The following is a 20,163-nucleotide window of genomic DNA, read 5'->3' as shown; positions in this document are numbered from 1 at the left end:
GGCGGCAATCACAGATGCAGCTGGGAGTAGTTGGGGGCGGGAAGAGATCATGCGCCTAGGGCACCCAAAGTCAGACTGTTTGGAAAACCCACATACGGCTGCGGGGCTTTGGGGGAAGGGGACGCATGATGTTCATTTCCTTCCTCATATATGTGTCTTTTCAAGTGTGTTGGCAGGGCCTGCTGCGGCAGAGTTATACATCTGCATCTTAGGGCACCCCTTTTGTTCAAGGGGTAGAACGTTATGAGTTTACAATTGGAAACGGGTTGAATTAGGGTATTGGATCAACGGTTGTTACAGTGTGCCTGGAACGGAAGGGGGTGTGAGGGGTACAAGTTGGTTCCCAGCATTACACAGGATGATTAGGGATGGAGTCTGTCTGGCTGGGTTGATTATTCATTTGGAAGAAAAGGATCTGGTTTGGTGCAAAGGTTGGACCTGGTTAAAACAAAGGAAGTGGTATTTTTCTGATTAAACAGCAGTGGTCAGGTGGCTATGTTATCTGTTGGAGTTCATACCAGGAGGAAGTGGAGGGGGGTGGAGAGACCAGCTGCGATAATTAAAGACAGAAGAAAGTTCAACCGGGACATGCAAATTTGGTGACGGGGAAAGCATAGGGGTGTGGTACATCTGGAGCTTAGGTGGGCAGCGCTCTATTTCCAGAGAAGAGGGGGTGCATGTGTCCCGCTATGTTTTGGAGTTGTGTATAATACAGATTAAGGAGATTTTTAGACAGGGTTTTGGCTGGTGTCCGAGATGACAGGGTCCCTAGTGAGGGGTCAGAAAAGTCTGGGGCCAGAATTTTCTGAGTGGCGTTTTTCCTGGGTAATAGTTGGTAGATCTGTTTACAGTTACAGTTTATTGGTTGGAAAATGTCCCTCTAGGAGCACACAGGAAGGTGAAGTAGCATAGGAAGGTTACATGGATAGGTATGTTAGGAAATGATGAGTCGTTACAACTTTATCGGGGCAGCAAGGAGGACAGATTTGGCGGTTTAGAAAAGATTGCAAAGGGGAAAACTTTAGGGGAGGGGGTGGGGGGTAAGTCAGGAGGTAAATATTTAGTGAGGTTTAGTTTTGTACGGCACAGGCCAAGGAAAATGATTGTAAGATGCACCTGTCTTCAATAAAGCGGCCTTTTTCACACCTAACAAGCTGTGTTGGTGGTCTGTACTGCCCCCCCGCCTTTTGGCCCAATAGGGCTTGGGGGGGGGGGGGGGGACGGCCGACCAACTGGAGGCCTGCCTCCCCCGGGGAGTTTTGGGCCAGGGGGTGCATCCAGAGCCCAATTGGGCTTGTTTGGGCTACACGTGGGCTGGTATTGGGCTGGTCTTGGGCTTGTTTGGGATACACGTGGGCTGGTATTAGGCTGGGGGATATTCAACCAGCCATTTTGTGACACCAGCCACCATTTCGTTGGGGTGTCACGACAGCCGGTTGGGGACCAGGCAGGGAAAGTTAATTTTGGCCCGCCCTCCCACAACGATTTTCCCTTTCTTTTCCCTGGGAGATGGGAGTAGTCTGTTTGGCGTTTTGGGAATAGGACTATGGGCAATTTTTTTGTTTGAATTGTGTGGTTTGTTGGGTACAGGTGCACGGGTGGGGAAACGTGTACATTTGGCTGTCGCTTGAAGCAGATGCTGGTGGTGTTTTTGATTTATTGTTTCTGGTGGGCGTTTTTCCTGGGTAATAGTTGGTAGATCTGTTTCCAGTTACAGTTTATTGGTTGGAAAATGTCACTCTGGGAGCACGCAGGAAGGGGAAGTAGCATAGGAAGGTTACATAGATAGTTATGTTAGGAAATGATGAGAAGTTACAACTTTATCGGGACAGCAAGGAGGACAGATTTGGAGGTTTAGAAACAGTTGCAAAGAGGAAAACTTTAGGGGAGGGGGTGGGGGTAAGTCAGGAGGAAAATATTTACTGAGGTTTAGTTTTGTACGGCACAGGCCAAGGAAAATGATTGTAAGATGCACCTGTCTTCAATAAAGCGGCCTTTTTCACACCTAACGAGCTGTGTTGGTGGTCTGTGCTGTCCCCCACCCCCCTTTTTGGCCCAATAGCGTAATTTAGGCTCTGCCTTTTATATGTCACATTTATACCCTTATATATACTCATATATGACACTTGTATTCAATGTGTGGCTTGATTCCATTAACGGTGTGATGCATTTAAATATATTAATAATTTTAGGCCCTAGGGATTTACACAGAAATTTATGAAATTTATAAAATGATCAATGTGATCATGTTTTTCTTTATCATGTCTCACATTTATTCTCCATATGTACAAGTGCTTGCTTATTAATTTAACCAAAGTTCATGATGATTGTAGGGAAAACTTAGCCTGACTTGCACTCCGTAACTAAACATTGGTTCTTACCTTGCCAGTATGATATTTCTTCCTTTTGCAGGTGCGTTATCATATTTCTCGCTAGTTAGAGAAAAGCTTGTTGTTTTTATTAGACGTCTGATAGTGAGGCTTGTGGGGGGGGAAAGCTGGCAGCTAACTGAGAAATAATGGTCAATGGAGGCCGTCTGTTTATCATGTACCAGGACGGAGGGATGTTTTCAAGTCTGAGGGCTGCAGTCCAGTTTCGATGAAATAGGAACTTAATTTAAGGGAGTGTGATGATTTTTTACATTCAGCCATTTGGTTGTTTCCTGGTGGTGATAAGGATGTTTTTGAAGCTTTTAACTGGTGTTTTATAGTTAGTTAGGAGATTCTCTCTGGACTTGGAAAGGGAACAGACCTCTATGCTGCGCTTTCATAGAGTGTGAAGCTTTATACTAAACACTTATTTCCTTTCCTACAACTTTAACAGAAGTCCATGCTAAGCTGACACCTTCTATGCTCCCTGAATAGAAATCCCCGTTAGATAATTCAGTGATCAATCTATGTATACAAGAGAGATGGGAAGTTTCTTTATGGAACACCTTTATGGAACATCTATTTGCAAACATTTGTTTCATTATTGATATGGCTGTTATCATTCTATATTACATATTATTACAGCTTAACCTATTGTGACATTTCAACCTACAAATTATATTATTGTATCTTATGAACTTATTCTTATTCTGTTTATATACTGAATTGATCAATATCTCAAAATAAACCCATTTAATCATAATTGTTGATTCCTGGTCTATTGTGGAGTCACATTGGACCTACAAGTTGCAAATGTATTTCTAATGTTATCTCCCTTACAGTACTTCAAGTCAGCTAGCAAAGACCCATATCCCCAAAGGGGAAATATCTTTGATGATTTTACATAAAGATTAGGACGTAAATACCAACAGACCATTAATGTGGGCCATGTCCACACAGACAAGGCATGCTCACTGCTGACTGGGTGTGGGCAGCAGGCGCATAGGCCTCAAAACCAAACACCCTCAAGACCCAAGGATCTCCCTCCTCTTTACCAGTACCAATTGGGCAGTAGCAGTCTGGTGGTAAGAGCTCAGTCCCATAGCTCTCAGCAGCCCCAACTTGGTTGCACCCTGTCTGGAAGGCAGGACTCAGGAAGCTGAAGATAACATATCTCAGCTCAGTGAGATCTGCCCATCCTGCTGCAAGCTTTGTTGACTGCAGTTTTATTTCTCTCAGAGGTACACACTTGTTAACTAAACAAAACATCTATTTTGGATTTTTTGACTTAAGCACATTGGAACATATCACTGCAAGGGTGGGTTTTATTAGAATTAAAGAACCACATATTTTGCCTTGATGAATTTCTTAATGACTCAATAGTCAAGTCAGTGCTCGTGTGTATCCTATACAAGTCTTTATTGTTGTAGGTGGAGGAACATTATTGTGTATTAAACCATATATAGGAGAGGCTTTTGTAAATGCTTGAATCTTGAACTGAATTATTTGAGGAGGCTCTAAAATGTGATGATTATCGAAATGGAGCCACAGGGAAGAAACGCAATCTTATAGGTTCACACAATGTGGCCAAGCTAAGAGGCCAGGATTGAAACCAAGTTTCTACATTACACATTGTGCAATGTAGCCACTGTATTGGTGCACATTCTTTTTCCCTTCCGTCCTGATAACAATTGTATTAATGACACAAGTGGCATAGCAGTTGTCTTGTGCCTCATCTGCAATGTCTTTATTATTGTTATAGGTGGAGCAGTAACATTGTCTATTAATCCATATACCAGAGACGTTTTTGCACAGTGTGCACCCAAAATTGAGTTATTTCAATGTGATGTACATGCACAGGAAGGCAAAGGAGGCACAGTGAAGAAAAGTAATTCCCCAGACTCAAACAGTTTGATAAAGCTGGGAATCCAGGACTAAAACCAGGTTCTGTGAGTCAGGGCACCGCAATTAGTTTTCACTTTAGGCCCCAGAAAAAACTTCTGACAGGCTTGCAAGCTAACCATATTTCCCTGACTCAGTGCTTCTGGGCCTATCAGCTGACACCAAAGAAAGTAGTTCCTGCCTAACCTATGATCATACTGTGCATTCTGCACCTATACAACAATTTCTTTTTTAAATATTATATTTTCAATAATTTCATTTCTGTCCTTTAGTTTTCAAATATGTGAATGCTTATCCAAACAAAATTTCCAATCGGGGCAAAGCCAAATGTTACTAATCTTCCAGCTAACTATCAATGTTCCATTTATACAGCCTGCTTCATGATGAACACATGGTTGTCTTACTATCCCGCGTGGGGCTGATTGTGATTATTATTCTTCCAGGAATAACATAACAGGTTTCTTTGTTGACTGTATTCCAAGTCCAGCTGCAGGGCTGGCCTGTGACTGCTACACAAGGCAGAATGTAAATCTTACTGCAAATCTCTTAACAGCTTCGGTCTTGAAGCAGACTAATATCTCGGATTTCAGTGGCCAACTCTCTTTTAATTTATTGCATCACCTTGAATTATTGCGCATACGCTCATCCAGCGCCATTTGCTAATTTATTTAGAAATCTAGAAATTATTCAGATGAGATGCTGAAATGTAAGTTTGCAGGCATCATCTTCTAACACACTTGGGCAATTAAGAGTGCATCTTGTATTCCACTTATATTATTTAAATAGCAGCAGCCTACCGAAGTCTTAAATGAAAAAGATAGTTGACATATCCAATTACTTTTGAAAAATTCAACCTATTAAATTTGCTGGTTTGGCCAAGAACAAGGAGGCAAGAGATAAATGTGGTTTTACCTATTTCTTTGCTAATTAAGCACGGCTGCTCTGATTGGTGTAAAATGACAAGCGTGTTTCCATTTTCGTCATACCCTCTGCGTGAAGAATTAAAGTTGTGGCACATAATGAACGGGACTTTCATGAGTGTATCCTACTGCCTTGTCCACTGCACTGTGCCACATGGTACTCTGCTGTGGCTGGTTCTTTAATCCGATCAAAAGCCATTGCGTTTGACAGCAAATATACACGTAAGAGTTCAGAATCAAATTATGGTCCTGCTACTGGTTCAAAAAGGATTTTGCGACAAGCTACAAACAGATCTTAGATCCTAAAACAGAACGGCACTCAATGCAAAATTTTAAAGAGCCATAAAGGGGAGTATGTTCCTCCAAACATTTAATTTCAAGCGAACGCACATTGAATTAATGGTAAAGTTAGAGATGGTGGAACAAACAAATTATATTCTTCATTATCATATCGCAATCATCCCTTGAGTGACGTCCACCATAAAAAGTTTCCGTAACATTTTTTTTTAAAACAACGACACACAAAAGAAGAACAATATGAGAGGATGATATTGGCAAAGAATGAATGAAGGCCAAGAATTGATGATGTTGTAGAAATATTTCTTAAATAGTATAATTCTAGCAGCACGTGCTAGTCAAAAAGTTTCAAATTCGCTCCATGTGGACTTTGGACTTGTTTTTGCCTCACCTAGGCTCGGAAAATACTTCTTTCTCCAAGGTTACTAATTTATATACGCCTCAGAACAAATGATAATCTTAAGGTGAGCGGGGCGGTTTCCAGTTTCACAATGGCGCCCTTTTGCTCACAAGGAGCTCACTGATAGGAATTTCTGTTTAGCCATGTGACACTCTACATAAATTAAAGATGAAGTAATATCAGCGATGGCGTGCTGTTTTGGGCATAGTTCAAAATAGCAACCCAAGTCTTTAGAAGACCTCTAGCCAGCGGGAGCAGAGGTCTGGTGAATACTAAAACAAGTGTTCAAGAGTGCCACTCTACTTCTTGCAGGCCCAAAATACTTCAGTTTCCAAAAGTTCTCAGCCCTCCTACACCTGGAGCATATCTCATGCATCCAGGACCAGACGGTGCCCTAGGCCTCCTTGCTGCTCCTCTTCTGGGTTCCACTGAATGAGACTTATCAAAAACATTTGTTTCTAAAGAAACTCAGAAACATTCAAGAATGCTTCTGTGCTCTGACAGCATTGACGTGAGGCAGTCAACAAAGGTAGGTTTGTCAAGTGCACTTGTATGTAAAGCAACATTATTGCACTTTTGTGACTTTTTCTGTGACACTCATTCTGCACTGATTACTTCACAGCCCTCTCAGATTGGTTACGTAAGGAAACTGAGGCACTGTGAAATAAAAATCAATGCTGAGGATCCTACAGGTTATTAAGTGAAGAAGATGGGATTTCAATCTGGGTTTCCGGGTTACACATTGTCCAATTCAGCCTCTGGGTGGAAAACTCCTTCAATCTCTTATTTGACAGCAAAGTTTCCTGTTCTTTAAGAGCCAAATTAGTACACTTTGATAAATAAATACACATACTGTGTAAAGTCCACGTCACTGGACTCATGAGAATGCTGGTGCTTTTTTGGGGACTGAGTGCACCGGAGTGCTGCACGCTAAACTGAAAAAAGAGAGATTAAGCTTGAGGATATAAAAGAAAGGGTGTGCTTCAGGTCAAACCAAATTGATGTATTCTTAACTTCGGTCCAAACCCTGTTAGAGCACCCCGCTGGAAGATTGAACACAGATGAAAACCGCTACATTTATGGTTTCACGTCAGAGACTTTCCACAGAACTTGAAGATACCCCCGAAGAAGGTCGTGAGGACCGAAATGCATTTTTTAGAATCAAATGGTCGGGAATCATGAAGTTTCAGAATTTTCCTGTGAATAAGCCTGGATTGGCGATCTCAGTGTATCAAAAATCATGAAAGATAGTAACTTTATGTCTTTGACGAGATATCTGAAAAACTGATTAAATTCTGGAATAAAATTGGATGAACTTGGTTAAATTATGGTATACTTGTGAATATTGTTCACCGATATGCATATTGCTGTGCAACTCCTTCGTGACACAGACTTTGCCATGCCACCTACTGGATTCATTTGTAACCTCCCATGAGGACTGGCCCTTTTACTTCTGTTACATGGTATGCCTCATTTAGTCCAGAAAATCTGATTTTATAGATATGCGCAGGAGGGGCGGTGCTTGCAACTGCAACTGGTGCATGCATTCCAGTTTAAGTCTAACTTGTCCAAATGTTAGGTCGAGCATGGGAAGCGCATGCGCTGCTCAGCGAGGCATGCTATATTGAAGTATCTTGAAGCTCCACCCACTCTCCGCCCATATGTTTTATTGGCCTGTGTTTTATCCTTTGTAAATGCTCGCTTCTGGTTAGTTAATAGGCTTGTTAGACCCTCCTTAGTACCGCCTTGTCTTCATTTGCAACCTCCTATGAGGACTGGCCCTTTTGCTTCTGTTACATGGTATGTCTTATTTAGTCTGTAAGCACTATTTTCTTTAATGAGTTTCTCCTACTGCAGGCATGACATGCTTTCCTGCAGCATTCAGCTCACCATGCAGGCTTTCACTTTCCAAGCAGCCCGGGACAATGGCAGCTGCATCTTTGAAGTGAAATAGGTCTTGCATTTACAAGTGTTTGAGCTATTGGCATTGTAAATGACAATGCCCTTTATTTATGTGGCATTGTCATTTACAATGCCAATAGCTTAAACTTTCGCAAATGCGAGACCTATTGAATTGCAAATGCGAGACCTATTGAATTGCAAATGCTTGTTTTTATAACATGTACACGTAGGCTACAGCATGGGTTCTAACATGCACGAGATAAAGTTCAAATGCATTATAAATTTGCTAAATTAAAATTGATCACATATTACAATAGAAATATAGTAGACTGATTAAATTGACTGATCTTGTGCATACACTTTATCCGCCTGTGCCCGTACCATTTTAGATGTCCAATTAAAAAAAAAAGTCTACGTTTACCAAACTGGTTGAGCAATAACTCCGGTCGAGTGGGACTAATAGACTATTTGCTGCGCCGGTCGCTTTACGAGAAGCCCTGTTTATGCGCCTGCTTCCGGGGTCCGTGACGCACCCGACGTCAGGATAAAAGGTTTCGCGTGCGACGTCCGTCGACAGCAGCGGATACACCGGTAGACCGGCATCTCCTCCTCGCCCGTGTCCCAGGATGGAGCTAAGTGCTAATACATCACGATATGCGCCAGTGGAAATTACTTACTAGAAAAAAGGGAGGAGAACAGCGGGAATTGGATTTTTTTTTCAGCGCGCGCTTCTAAACTTATGCTCGGTCTCCTCCCGCCGATGATAATGCTGATGCAGCGCGTCATAAATATAGATGCTCACCGCACAAGGTCCATCTTCCTGGCAGGCGACATGACAGACTTGCAGAGCGGTTCCTCTGAGCTGTGTTCGGGTCGCTTGCTGCACTGTGCTAGTCATTTTTCTCCGTGAACGTGGCAACCTGCATACATTCTTTAGTTTATATTGTTGTGTGGGTGGAGACACAAGGCTGAAAGTAACTGCTAGAGTAACACTTTGCATTGACTACACGTACAAGCTTCCATATAAACATCATGTCATGGTTTTGCACACACTTTATTAATAAGTGGTTTAGGAAGAATTGGAGTAATGAAGTAGCTGGTAAAAATGTCCCCAACAAAAACACCGCAAGCAAATGGTTTTATTTTCAAAGGCGACGATTAGACCTAACTAAGGGGCTTATTCCGTTTTCATGTGTAAACTCCCATTTGCACCTGAACCGAAATTCTGAATTGAGCATGATTTAGTCAAGTACAAAATTACATCGACCAAGGCCCCCCCCACCACCACCACCTCCTCCGGCGCTATATCCCTGGAAATTATTGGCAATAAGAATGTTTAAGTCAGACCACTTGAAAATCCCAACTATGCACCCTGGTTGGCAAATGAAATTCCACAGGATTTGCACATTCTGGAATGCCTCATAACATGAGTATCTGGGTCAAGAGTTTACTTAATGCAGGAGGCACATTTAACAAGTTTTTTTCTGAACAAATATAAAAATGTGTGTTTTTAAAGTGCATGTTCACCTTGTAGAATATCAGTGCACAGAAATATCACGTTTATTGTTGCCCGGCTCAATATCTGAGCTCATGTTATCAAAGCTGGAAGGATGAGATGCATGTACCTGCCTGGATTTGAACCTGTGACCATGAGGTCAAACACACATTCCTAAGTGAATGCATTAGTCCAATGAGCCATAACACCCACCCAGCCAGACTAAGATGCATGATGAGGCTCAAGCAGTGCTTTATATGGGCAGGGACTTTGAAGTACCGAGCGCCTACACTTCTTTAAGCTTTAAGTTGAAAGTGAGAGTACCTGCACTTCTCAGCACTGCTGCTTTAACAAAAGTGGCAGTAGTGCTTCATACTAGAACCCCCCCCCCCGCCCTCCCTCCCCCCCCCCCCCCCCCCCCCCCCCCCCGGCCGGTCCAGCAAAATTGCCAGGTCTAGATTGTGTTCCCAGTCCGGCCCTGACTGCTGCAATATATTGATTGGGAGATTAACTGTTCCCAGGAGCAATCAGGTACACTAAAGACTGAGTACCTAAAACTTTATATTTCAATTTAAATCACTGAGCTAAACTGGTATTTTTAGGAGTTTACCATCCTTGGCCCAAGTAATGGCTTTGGGCACACTGCTTCATTTGTAAAAAAAAAAAAAAGAATAAGTGTCAGGGCCCTCGTCAGGAGGCCACTGCAGCTTGCACCACCCTTGGTCACTACCAGCGCTGCAAATGACAGTACCTACAACTACTAACCATCACACTCTAGCAAGTGTGACAATTCTGACTATTCCATGCCCCCAAAGCTATAAGAAAGGTTTGGGTGGCAGGTATTAGCTAGGTTTTTATGTATATTGAACAAATAAACTGTTGTCCTCATTTCTAAATTATACAGACAGCCCCACTATGTGGCAGACTATCGTAAGTACTGGTGTTGAGCACCAAACAATACTGGCCCAAATTAAGCACTCGATGCGGTGAAAGGGTTCCTAGGAAATTTACCCTGAAGGATGTACAGATTCATTTCTGTGAACCCAAACGCATGCCCCCTGCTCCCGCTCATGTTTATTCTAAAGTGAGCTTTCCCTGTTTTACATGAGACAAGATCCCATGCAAAAGTACGCACACATTCCCATTACAGAATCATGAACATGGCAGCTGTGATAAACGCCTTTCACCTATGAAGAGACCGAGATATTGCGCACCTTCCAAAGAAATCTTTGAGAGGAGGAGAGTGGCTGACAGTGAGGCACAGATAAAAAAAGGTCTACTTCGATATTAAAAACATCTATTACTACAGTAGTTTGTTACTTACATGATTACATTTTATATAGGCACCCAGAATTGTAACAGCAGCCGTTTTTATTTCCCAACCCAATGGTACTGCTTTTTGGCTTCGGAAGATGGAGATGTTGGGTTGGCCTCCACACAGTCCCTCCCTGTGATCCATACATTGCAAACCAATGAATGCAGTGGAGACATTTACCCACAGAGCTATCCTACAGATGTTCTTGGTTAACAGATTAGGTAAACAGGATCAGGGATATTAAGGAAATGTATGTGGGGAGACAGAAGTGCAGACCACATTCCTAAGTTTCTGAATGGTTTAGAGCTGTGTTCTCATCTTGGCAGCTAGTGAGATCAACAGAGGGAATTGTATTCAGTGCTTAAGTTAAGTACAGTGGTTGCTGGTGGGGCCCACTGGCACCCATTTGTGGTCACCAACACTCATTTTTCTTGATCAGATATTTCCTTGGAGCAAGAGAGTGAAAACACACAAAGGGGAAAGAAAGAGATACAAAAAGACGGACACATCGTCAGGAACCTGTAAGAGTGAGATAGGGGGCAGGGAGTGTCTGGTAGTCGTTTAAAGAGGCATGGGGTGGATTCCGGACTACGCGGCCTTGGTATTCAATGCGCTGGTGCCAGCTGCTGGCTTCTGAGCAGAGCTTTGGGCAGGGCACTTATTCTTCTGCAAATTAAACGCTGATGGTATTTATTTATTCATGCATTTTTATATAGCACAATCATTGTCCAAATGTGCTGTAGCCCTTTACGGCATACATGGCTCATTACTTAAAGTACAACATTACGCAATCCGAAGATGTTGATACAAGAGTATAAGAGCAGATCATTACATAGAAGATAGAATTGCATCATCCGAAGATGTACACATTAGAGTAGAAGAGCGGTTCATTACATAGGGGATGGAATTACAATATCCGAAGATGTATACAATAGAGTAGAAGAGCAGATCATCACACAGGGGATAGACTTGCATTATGCGAAGATGTATACATTAGAGTATGAGAGCAGATCATCACATAGGGGATAGAATTGCATTATCCGAAGATGTATGCACGTTAAAAACACCATGCACTGCTGAAGAGATTTCTACAGGAGGGTTCATTCAGCATTACGCAAGAAAGTAATACACAGAAGAGGACTGTAGAATTATATTTTTTATTAATGCCTGGTGTTTGCATAAACATTACCCTGATTCATGCAGCATATTAGCCTGGGGTCTAGGCATATGTGCCACTGTAGTTTTGAAAACCCACAGGTCTCTATCATCAGTACCTACGGGCGAGAGGAAAACGAAGCAGCTGGCAGATGTTTCCCTCACATTTTTCAGCCCTGCCTGCCATGCATAAACAGAGCAGCGGGTGCATGTCCCCTGCTCTGTTATGCATCGGTTCACATGAGCCATTTGGGCATGGAGATGTGGCCTAGTGATGCCAGCAAGCTTCAAAATCCAAACTAAGGTCACCTACGGGAGCAGCATTGACAAGTAGAGGGCTTAAAGGGACCACAGGCGCCAATGCTTACGCATATACTTCCACCACTAAGTATGGGGTCTACAGTAAAGACAGGGTACACTCCTGTCCCATCGCTGCACTGAGCCTTTTGATGCAGCAGCGCCTCATGTGGCCAGGACTGCCGCAGGGCAGCAAACGGTCCAAAAAATGCAGGTTATCCTGTGTCTGTGTAAAACGAGGGATGAGCTGGAATCTGCACCTGCAGCACACCGTCGGGAGCAAAACTGTGAGCAATTAAGATGTGTGTGCACCAGTCAATTTACATACACACATTTCAGTTCAAACACACACACAGACCTTTGTTGTGGATTTTTGCATGCACACAATCTGCCCTTGTACTGATCAACACTACTGCAAATCACGAAAAAGATTCTGTCAATCGACAAATATATCTTGCAATGCCAAATGCTATCAGGAACCTTGCTTTCTGCTGAGTAAAAATGGACTTAAAAACAACCCTCCTAGAGTGTTTCGTGCTGACTTTAAATATAATATACAGCTATCACTAGAATTTATATTTCACACCTACAAATAAACCATCTGTTTATGTGTACAGAAGTTTGGTCAGCTGCCACATCCACGTCACACCACCTGTTTTGAAGTAAACAGTGTATCAGCAGTAAAAATTGGACAGGAGAGTCTAAAAATGATTGCTGTTTTTTTCTGCTAATGATTCATTTTTTATTCCCTCTTCCATGAAATATGACTGTAAAAAGGAAATTATGTGTGTGCTCTATTTAGAGGCACTGTGCAAACATGAGAGCCATAGCCCACGCACCTGCAGTGTCAACATGCCAACTGCAGTGGATTAAAAATGTCAAGTCTTTTGATCTATTTTGTCCTGAGTTCACATTGTGAATCAGACACAAAGTCTTATAGAGCGAACAGCTGCTCGGAAGAGTATCCCAGTGCTAAAGACTGATAGATAAGAGGAATACCATTAGTATTGCTGCACAAAAAGCCAAGCCTTCCTGAAGGAAGACTTCAAAATGAGTGATTGGAGCTCAAACGGAAGCTTGTTCCGTGCAAGAGTCGCTAAAAGGGAGGAGAGACCACCCTTCTGTCAAATTGGATATCCCCAATTGGCAAGGACTGACTTACTTACAAGTCCCTAGTATATGGTACTCAGGGTACCCAGGGTACATAAGGCAGAGTGTCCACTCAGGGTTGCTGCACTATTCCTGCCCCCCCTGTGTGTGACAGAGTACAAAATGGCTCCCAGCCTGCCACTGCAGACAGTTTGACTTTGCTGTTGTGGCAAAGCCACCGCATCCGTTAACAGTATATGCAAGTCTCCCCTAAGGAAGGCCTAAAGAGCCCCATGGCAGGGAACTGTATTTATTTAAGTCAGAGATATTTCTCATATGTCTTAAAAGTAACACATCCAAATTGTTTTTTGCTGTGGATAAAGTTAGTAGCCCCATGAGCTAGAATAGAGTAACTCCTGAATGGGACTACCTATATGGATTATGTAGGGTATGAAATTGATAGTAACATTAAATGTGACTAAATGGTCAAGTTTACATTTATGCCACTTTTAAATATAGTCAACTTTTAGAAAGTTGCCACGCTTTACTCCAGCGGCCTCACAAAGGCACTGGTACTACAGACAGCTTTCTGATCATCTGGGGACAAATGTGAGCTACTCCTCAGCCCAGGAACAAAGGCAGTCACCACGGAGAGAGGTTACACCTCATGCCACAGGAGGCCCACTCAGGGGGATTAGCCAAAAGGCGAAGTTCAAAGTTGAAGTCACCTTAAGAACGGAAGTGGCACTAACACCCCTGAGTAGGATGCCTTTTGTTCCTGCAGAAAAAGTAGAGACAGGGCCAAGGAGGGAAAACTCACCCCAAACTGGTTCTACCGTGGGCTTGTAGCCCTCTGGTAGCCACAAATCTAAGGTGGGCTACCAAGCTCCTTATAACCAAGGAAGGGTTGTGCCTTCTGGAAAGGGGCAAGAATGTCGCACTCTGGGATTGCCAGATGCCACATTAGGTAGGAGGTGGCCCAGAAGCCCATTGGCTAATGACCGTGTTGTCCCCTCAGGGTACTTTCCAGGTATAAACATGGCACTCCTGGGACATCTGAGCCTTAGATCACATTGGAATCAAAGAAAGGACCAAAGGACTGCCCTTCCACCCTTAACCTGCATAAAGAGAGGCTGCACCGCCGAGGGGTCTGCACCTGCTGCACTTTTTAGGCTAGTGAGATTGTGACAGTATCTATGGGTCCTGAGCTGGAAAAAAGTTGGTTTCTCACCTTCACCCACAGCAGTGACTCCAAAGATCAGTTGGCTGATCCCCTGGAACCAGCTCCAGGGACACAAGAGCTGACATTGCCCAAACCAACAAAGTGGTAGCCATCACTGAATTTTTGCTGCTACCAGTTGCGAGGCCTGCAACTCGGTAAATCCAAATAGCCAAAAAGTCCGTGTGACCTGGGAGTGCTTTCGAAGACCAGATTCATCACACCCAAGTGAAATTAGCCCCCACAAAAGGATTTGACCACAACAGAGGTGCAGACGGACAAGTAGCCAAGCATCGGCTGGATTGCTACTGCTAGAGTAGAGGACTTCGTGGGACTGCGATCTCTCGAGCCAAGTTCGTCTATCACCACCCATGGAAAAAGGAACAACTACAAAGCGACACCCCATCGACATCACCACAGCTGCACCATTCTTTGAGCATCTTTTTGCCTGCTTCCCTCAGCATCAGAACCACTCTCTTAAAGTCTATGGCGGTTGTCTCGTAACGTTAAGATCGTGCTCGAAAAACCCTATGGTGGACATTTAACTGTTCAGAGTTCCCTCATTGCCCCCTAGACCTATGTCCTGCCGGATTTAGCCACACAACCTGGGCTGGAGTAGTTGAACTGATTGTTTCAAACTTTTCAAAAGTTTGCAAAGTTTTTGTTTACCAATTCTTGTATGCGGTTGTATTTAAAAGTTTTAGAAAATCTGTATCTCCGGAACCTTCTGGTGGATTTTGCTCATCAAGGTCTGGTAGAGAATAGATTTTAATACCAGGGCCTAGAATTGGACATTGGTTTATTTGAAGGTCATTAGAGGTATGGCTATAAGATGCTACCTGTTCAACAACGAGAATACAAAGAGAACACGAATGAGCAAATCAAGGTGTCTGACCAGTTGTCATATTAAATTAACTTGAGGCATATTTATTACACAGAATTTGTACATTGGCACTGTGGTTGGCAAAATCCTTCATTTCAACAGGAAATGGTGTAAATATTTTTCTTGTTTACACCACAGGTGAAGTTTCCCAGAGGTGCACTCCGGTTTCCTGAGATGTATAGCAAGTGAACAAAGAGGTACTCCTTATAAATGAATTTTAGGTCTGGAAAAGGGCGAAAAACAAAGCAAAGCAGAAACAATATATCTCACATGAGCCGTTTATCTTCTGTAAAAGCTCTAAGTGCACAGTGGGTGGTCCATAAGCAATTTCAAGACATTTGACTTTCTTTTGACTTCATACTTTTCTTTTCATTTTAACAGTAATGAATACATACTGCCATACTTTCCAATCTACATATTCAAAATATTATTTCAATTATTTTGACCATATACATTTCAATTTGTTATATATGAAAACCACACTTATACAAGGGAAAGAAGGGTTAATCCATACATTTTACATAAAGCATTTAATAGTGTACATATCAATTATGTTAGCAAATATAGCTACATACACCCCCATATCACAATCCACTCTCTCATTCATACACAAAACAAGCACATCCTCCCACATAAACCACCAATTCCTACCCCGCCACACTTTTTCTTACATGTGAAGCACTGAATTAGTGTGTGTGATTTGAGGTGTCTTCCTCATGTACGTCTCTCCCCCTGAACTCCATGTTGCAGTCTGTTGACTGACCGCTTCTCCCTGTCCTCCTCCCTCTTGTGCTCACCTGCATCCTTCCTCCCATTGTCCCCTGCACCTTCACCCGCCTTGTTGTTTTCCCAAAATCTGTGTTGCTTTTGTTCCCGCCCTCCCCCCAGTTGCTTTTGTGTCCTGTGTTGCTTTAGAGTCCCCCGCTGTCTCGTGCTGGTTCGCCTTTCACCCCCATCCTCTTCCATGTTGTTTCTGCCTCCTGCCCTCCAACTTAAAAAAATACCTGAAAAAACTTTTCCAGGTTTTATTTTATTTTAGTTACAGATCCAACTTGTTTGGTACATAAAAATAAAAACAAAGCGCCTCTGTCCCTTTGTAGGCCCACACGTGCCTACAAAATGACGTGGACATCGGTGTCAAAGGCTTTTTTTAAATAACTATAGCTATGCTGCTCATTTGTTTTGACTATTTATTTTAGAAAAAAAGGTTAAATAAACTTTAACCAAAAATGTGAGCTTATATATATTACACATGGTTTGTGTCGATGTATTGCACATTTTGTAAACATAAGCATTTTTTTGAACATGCATATTTGACATTTATTTTTGTAACATGAACATGCTACATTAAAGGTCACATTGGAATTGACTGCTGTGAAAGAAAGCATTTAAATTTATGCAGAGGATATAGAGAGATGTTTTCAAAGGTTTCCTTGCAGACTCAAAATATGTTAGATTAAACCGAAGTTATTTTTTTGCGACTTTTGCAGTGCTCTGTAGAAATTGGTTATAGACCATAGTGCTGAGAAATCCACGTGCCACTGTGTGGTGACAGGGACATAATGAAACAACAAAGTGTCAACCTTCTTCATTGTGGCCAACTGGTCGCCAAATTTGCGGTGAGAGGGACACAATGAAACACCAGACAAAGTGTCCACCTTAAGCGTAAAGGTCTATTGGCCACAGTCTTGGCAGTTTCAGCAACAAGTGAACAAAATAGAATTTTCCCCCAAGCAGCCCCCCAGTCTACATTCCGCATTCCAGGAGAGAAGGCCTGGAATGTGGAATGCAGTGAGACAAGCACATTACCACACACTGTTTCACTTTTTGTGAGGGTCAGCTATGTTTTCATATGGGTCATAGCTCTAGAAAGTGTCTTGCACATTTGCTATGGAGTGTCCACTTCTGGAGCAATAAAAAGTACTCAAGGCCAGGAGGACCATAATATAGAGCATTTCAAACTTTCTACACTGTAGTTTAAACATCCCAGAAATTTCTTGGGGTTCGTCTCTCCGGTTCGACTCATATGTCTGAACTACTAGAACCCTTAAGAAAAAAGTTTTTGTGTCTAACACCCTAGGGTATTAACTCCAGTGCCACAAAAAAACCTCTAGAAAGAGTTAGAATAATCTTCTGTTACCCTCAAGGGTCAAGAACATTTTGGGTACCAAGGGTCTTCTAGGTAACTTTTTACTTGCAATGGGGTGGTTTATAACAAGGGGTGTGTGCAAGGCTTAAAGACTTTTCACTTTTCACATTTAAATGAGTTTGGAACTTTGCGAACTTCCAGTGAGAACAATTGTCTTACAAATCCTTCTTCTGCGTGGGACTTTTTATACACAGTGTTCTTTGCCAAGTTCCTCTATAACAAACTGCTTTTAGCAGAGGGTTCTTGCTAATATTTTTATAGACTCTGCAAACTTTGTGAATCCACTAAATCCTGTGAAGTTGTAGTGGTAAGAACATCTCTAGCTTAATTTTATTTAAATGCAGACATTCAGTGAGGGAGACTCACCAAGTTTTGTGTAAAAAAGTGTATAACACTAATTTTCCTACACACAGGATCTCAGAGCTGGTGGAGATGATTCAAGAGACAGTGTATCATCTTAACATCACAAGTGATATCTGTCCAACCCATTTCTCCCACCCCCCCCAATGCCAGTAATTAATGTGACAGGATTGATGTGGTGAAAAAGGTTTTGTATAACTCAAAGAACCACATTGCGAGTTCTGCTTTATCTGGTGCAGTAATAGTGCACCTGGTAAATACCAATTGGGAAGTGTGGCATTTACCTGGTGTGGTACTACTGCAACCGAGGGTCCACGCTCAGTACACCTTGATAGAAAACATACCTGTTATTAATATGTATATAATATTAATTGTCTTATATTAATTATTATCAATTATTAATAAACATTATTTTGATCTATCTATATCTAGGCATCTGGACACCTAGCCTACCACTTGCCATTGGCCTCCAATTCCTGCTTGTTCCTGTCTGATACAGCTGCTGCCTTTTGACCAAGTAACATGGCCGCTGCCAGGTTTTCCCACCCGGGTTTTTCCCACTCACTGGTCATCCAACCAGAAAAAGCCTTGCCCACCCTAGGACCTACTTAATGCAGGCTGCAGCGTGACCTCGCTGGTGGCATGCCAAAGCCAAGCCTGTATGCATCCGTCCGCACCTGGACCATGCCCATCTCCAGGAATCCTGGCCAATGACCATCCAATGCAATACCACATCCACAGCCACCACAGGAGCCAAAGAACACTGCCACTACTCCTCTGCCATCTTCCGTGACCTCAACAGCACACACCGACAAACACACTGCTGCCGTGCATCCCCCAGCTCCACATAAGACTTTTCTCCTGCACCCATTGCAATTTGACCTGCGACACGTCAGATGCCAACAACACCACCTCCAAACAACCGGCGCACGCCACCGCTACCACCACCTGTGGTGACTGTCTATGCTCCTCAACTTTCAATCCCTTGGGAAACACTCCACAAAAGTCTGGAACCTTCTCAACAGCAACACACCAGACCTTCTCTTCCTGACTGAAACATGGCTCAACCCAATCTCCAACCTGGACATTGCTGAAGCCATCCCACACCCACTTACAAAATCATACGCCAGGACTGAACCGACAAGCCAGGTGGAGGACTTGTTATCATCTACAAAAACAAAATCGACTGCACCACCTCCACTGGTTTGAGCACCAACCTCAAGAAACACATCAAATTCAAAATACGAACAGACTACCAGCCACCCTTAAGGTAACCCTCGCCTATCACCCCTCTGTTCCCGGAGCGGAATTCTGCAACCACGTTTCATACTTCATTAGTCCCCTCTTCAACAGATCAACCAACTACATCCTCTTCCTTGGACCTCAATTTCTACCTGGTAGACATCACAGACCCTAACTATGGCTCTCCTTAACTCCTCAGCAACCTTGGACTCACCCAGCTCATCCAAAGACCAAGCCACACAGCAGGCCACACCCTCAACCCTATGTTCTCCTGAACGAACAAGATCACCAGTGTAGTGTCTTGTAAATACAGAAACGCTGGTACTCTTTTGGTTCCCACTGTACACCATAGGCCTATGACGTAAGCATTAGAGGGATGAGTTGAAGACAGGGTTAGAATGTTGGGTTCTGACTTACATGCAGCAAAATAATGACAAGTACAACTACTCTTCATATGTGGCCTTGTTATTGGAGAGTTACAGGGCTGGCAGGACTCTACAGCTGGGGTCAAGATAGAGGATATGAAGCACATACACTGAAAGCAATCTTCCAGAGAGTTTGCCGTGGTACAGCAAACCGCTCGTGCATGCCAGGTGTGCCACAGTCAAAGTGCAGAATCAGCACTGGCATTAGTGGAGCCTCTGTGTAAGGCCAGCATGTGTAAACACTTGAAGATACAGAACGTCTACATGTTAATGGCCAAGAACTGAATGAAACTGCCACAAATAAAAAGTACTGCTCAATACGCAAATGAATGCCATACGCTAAACAGAGTAAGAACGCTAAAAGCAGATGCAACCAGGTTATGAAAGCAGTGCATAGTAATAGTTCAGTACAAATTAAATTGAGATGCATGTGCTACAAAGCAGAGATTAACCAGGTGTTTCTGAAGAAACATTCAAGCACAAAGCTGACAAAATATCATAATGTTATCTACTTTCTTGGACTAGTAGTATGCAAAGTTTATCTACGTACCGAAACCTTTAATGAATCATCATTCCACAACATGCTGTGGAGTGACCCCAGAAAGAGGGTAAGGGGTTGCACTTGTGGAACAATTACCCTGAAGAAGCATTCCAACCCCAATGCTACCACATAGGGGCCCAGACCAACTTCGCAGACCGCCATCAGATAAAAGAGCTCCAATGGAGAGCCGGGGCAAGATCAAA

General features: G+C 42.9%; 1 protein-coding gene across 1 annotated transcript in view; it reads right to left on the bottom strand.

Moving 5' to 3' along the window:
• Nucleotides 1-20,163, bottom strand: part of CHST8 (carbohydrate sulfotransferase 8) — a 1,263,676-nt gene that overhangs the window by 279,844 nt on the left and 963,669 nt on the right. The gene's annotated exons all lie outside the window — the stretch shown is intronic.

This window comes from Lissotriton helveticus, chromosome 12 (genome assembly GCF_964261635.1).
Source record: "Lissotriton helveticus chromosome 12, aLisHel1.1, whole genome shotgun sequence".
Lineage (NCBI taxonomy): Eukaryota > Metazoa > Chordata > Amphibia > Caudata > Salamandridae > Lissotriton > Lissotriton helveticus.
The sequence above is the reverse complement of the archived record's forward strand: the minus strand, read 5'-3'. Positions and strand labels throughout refer to the sequence as shown.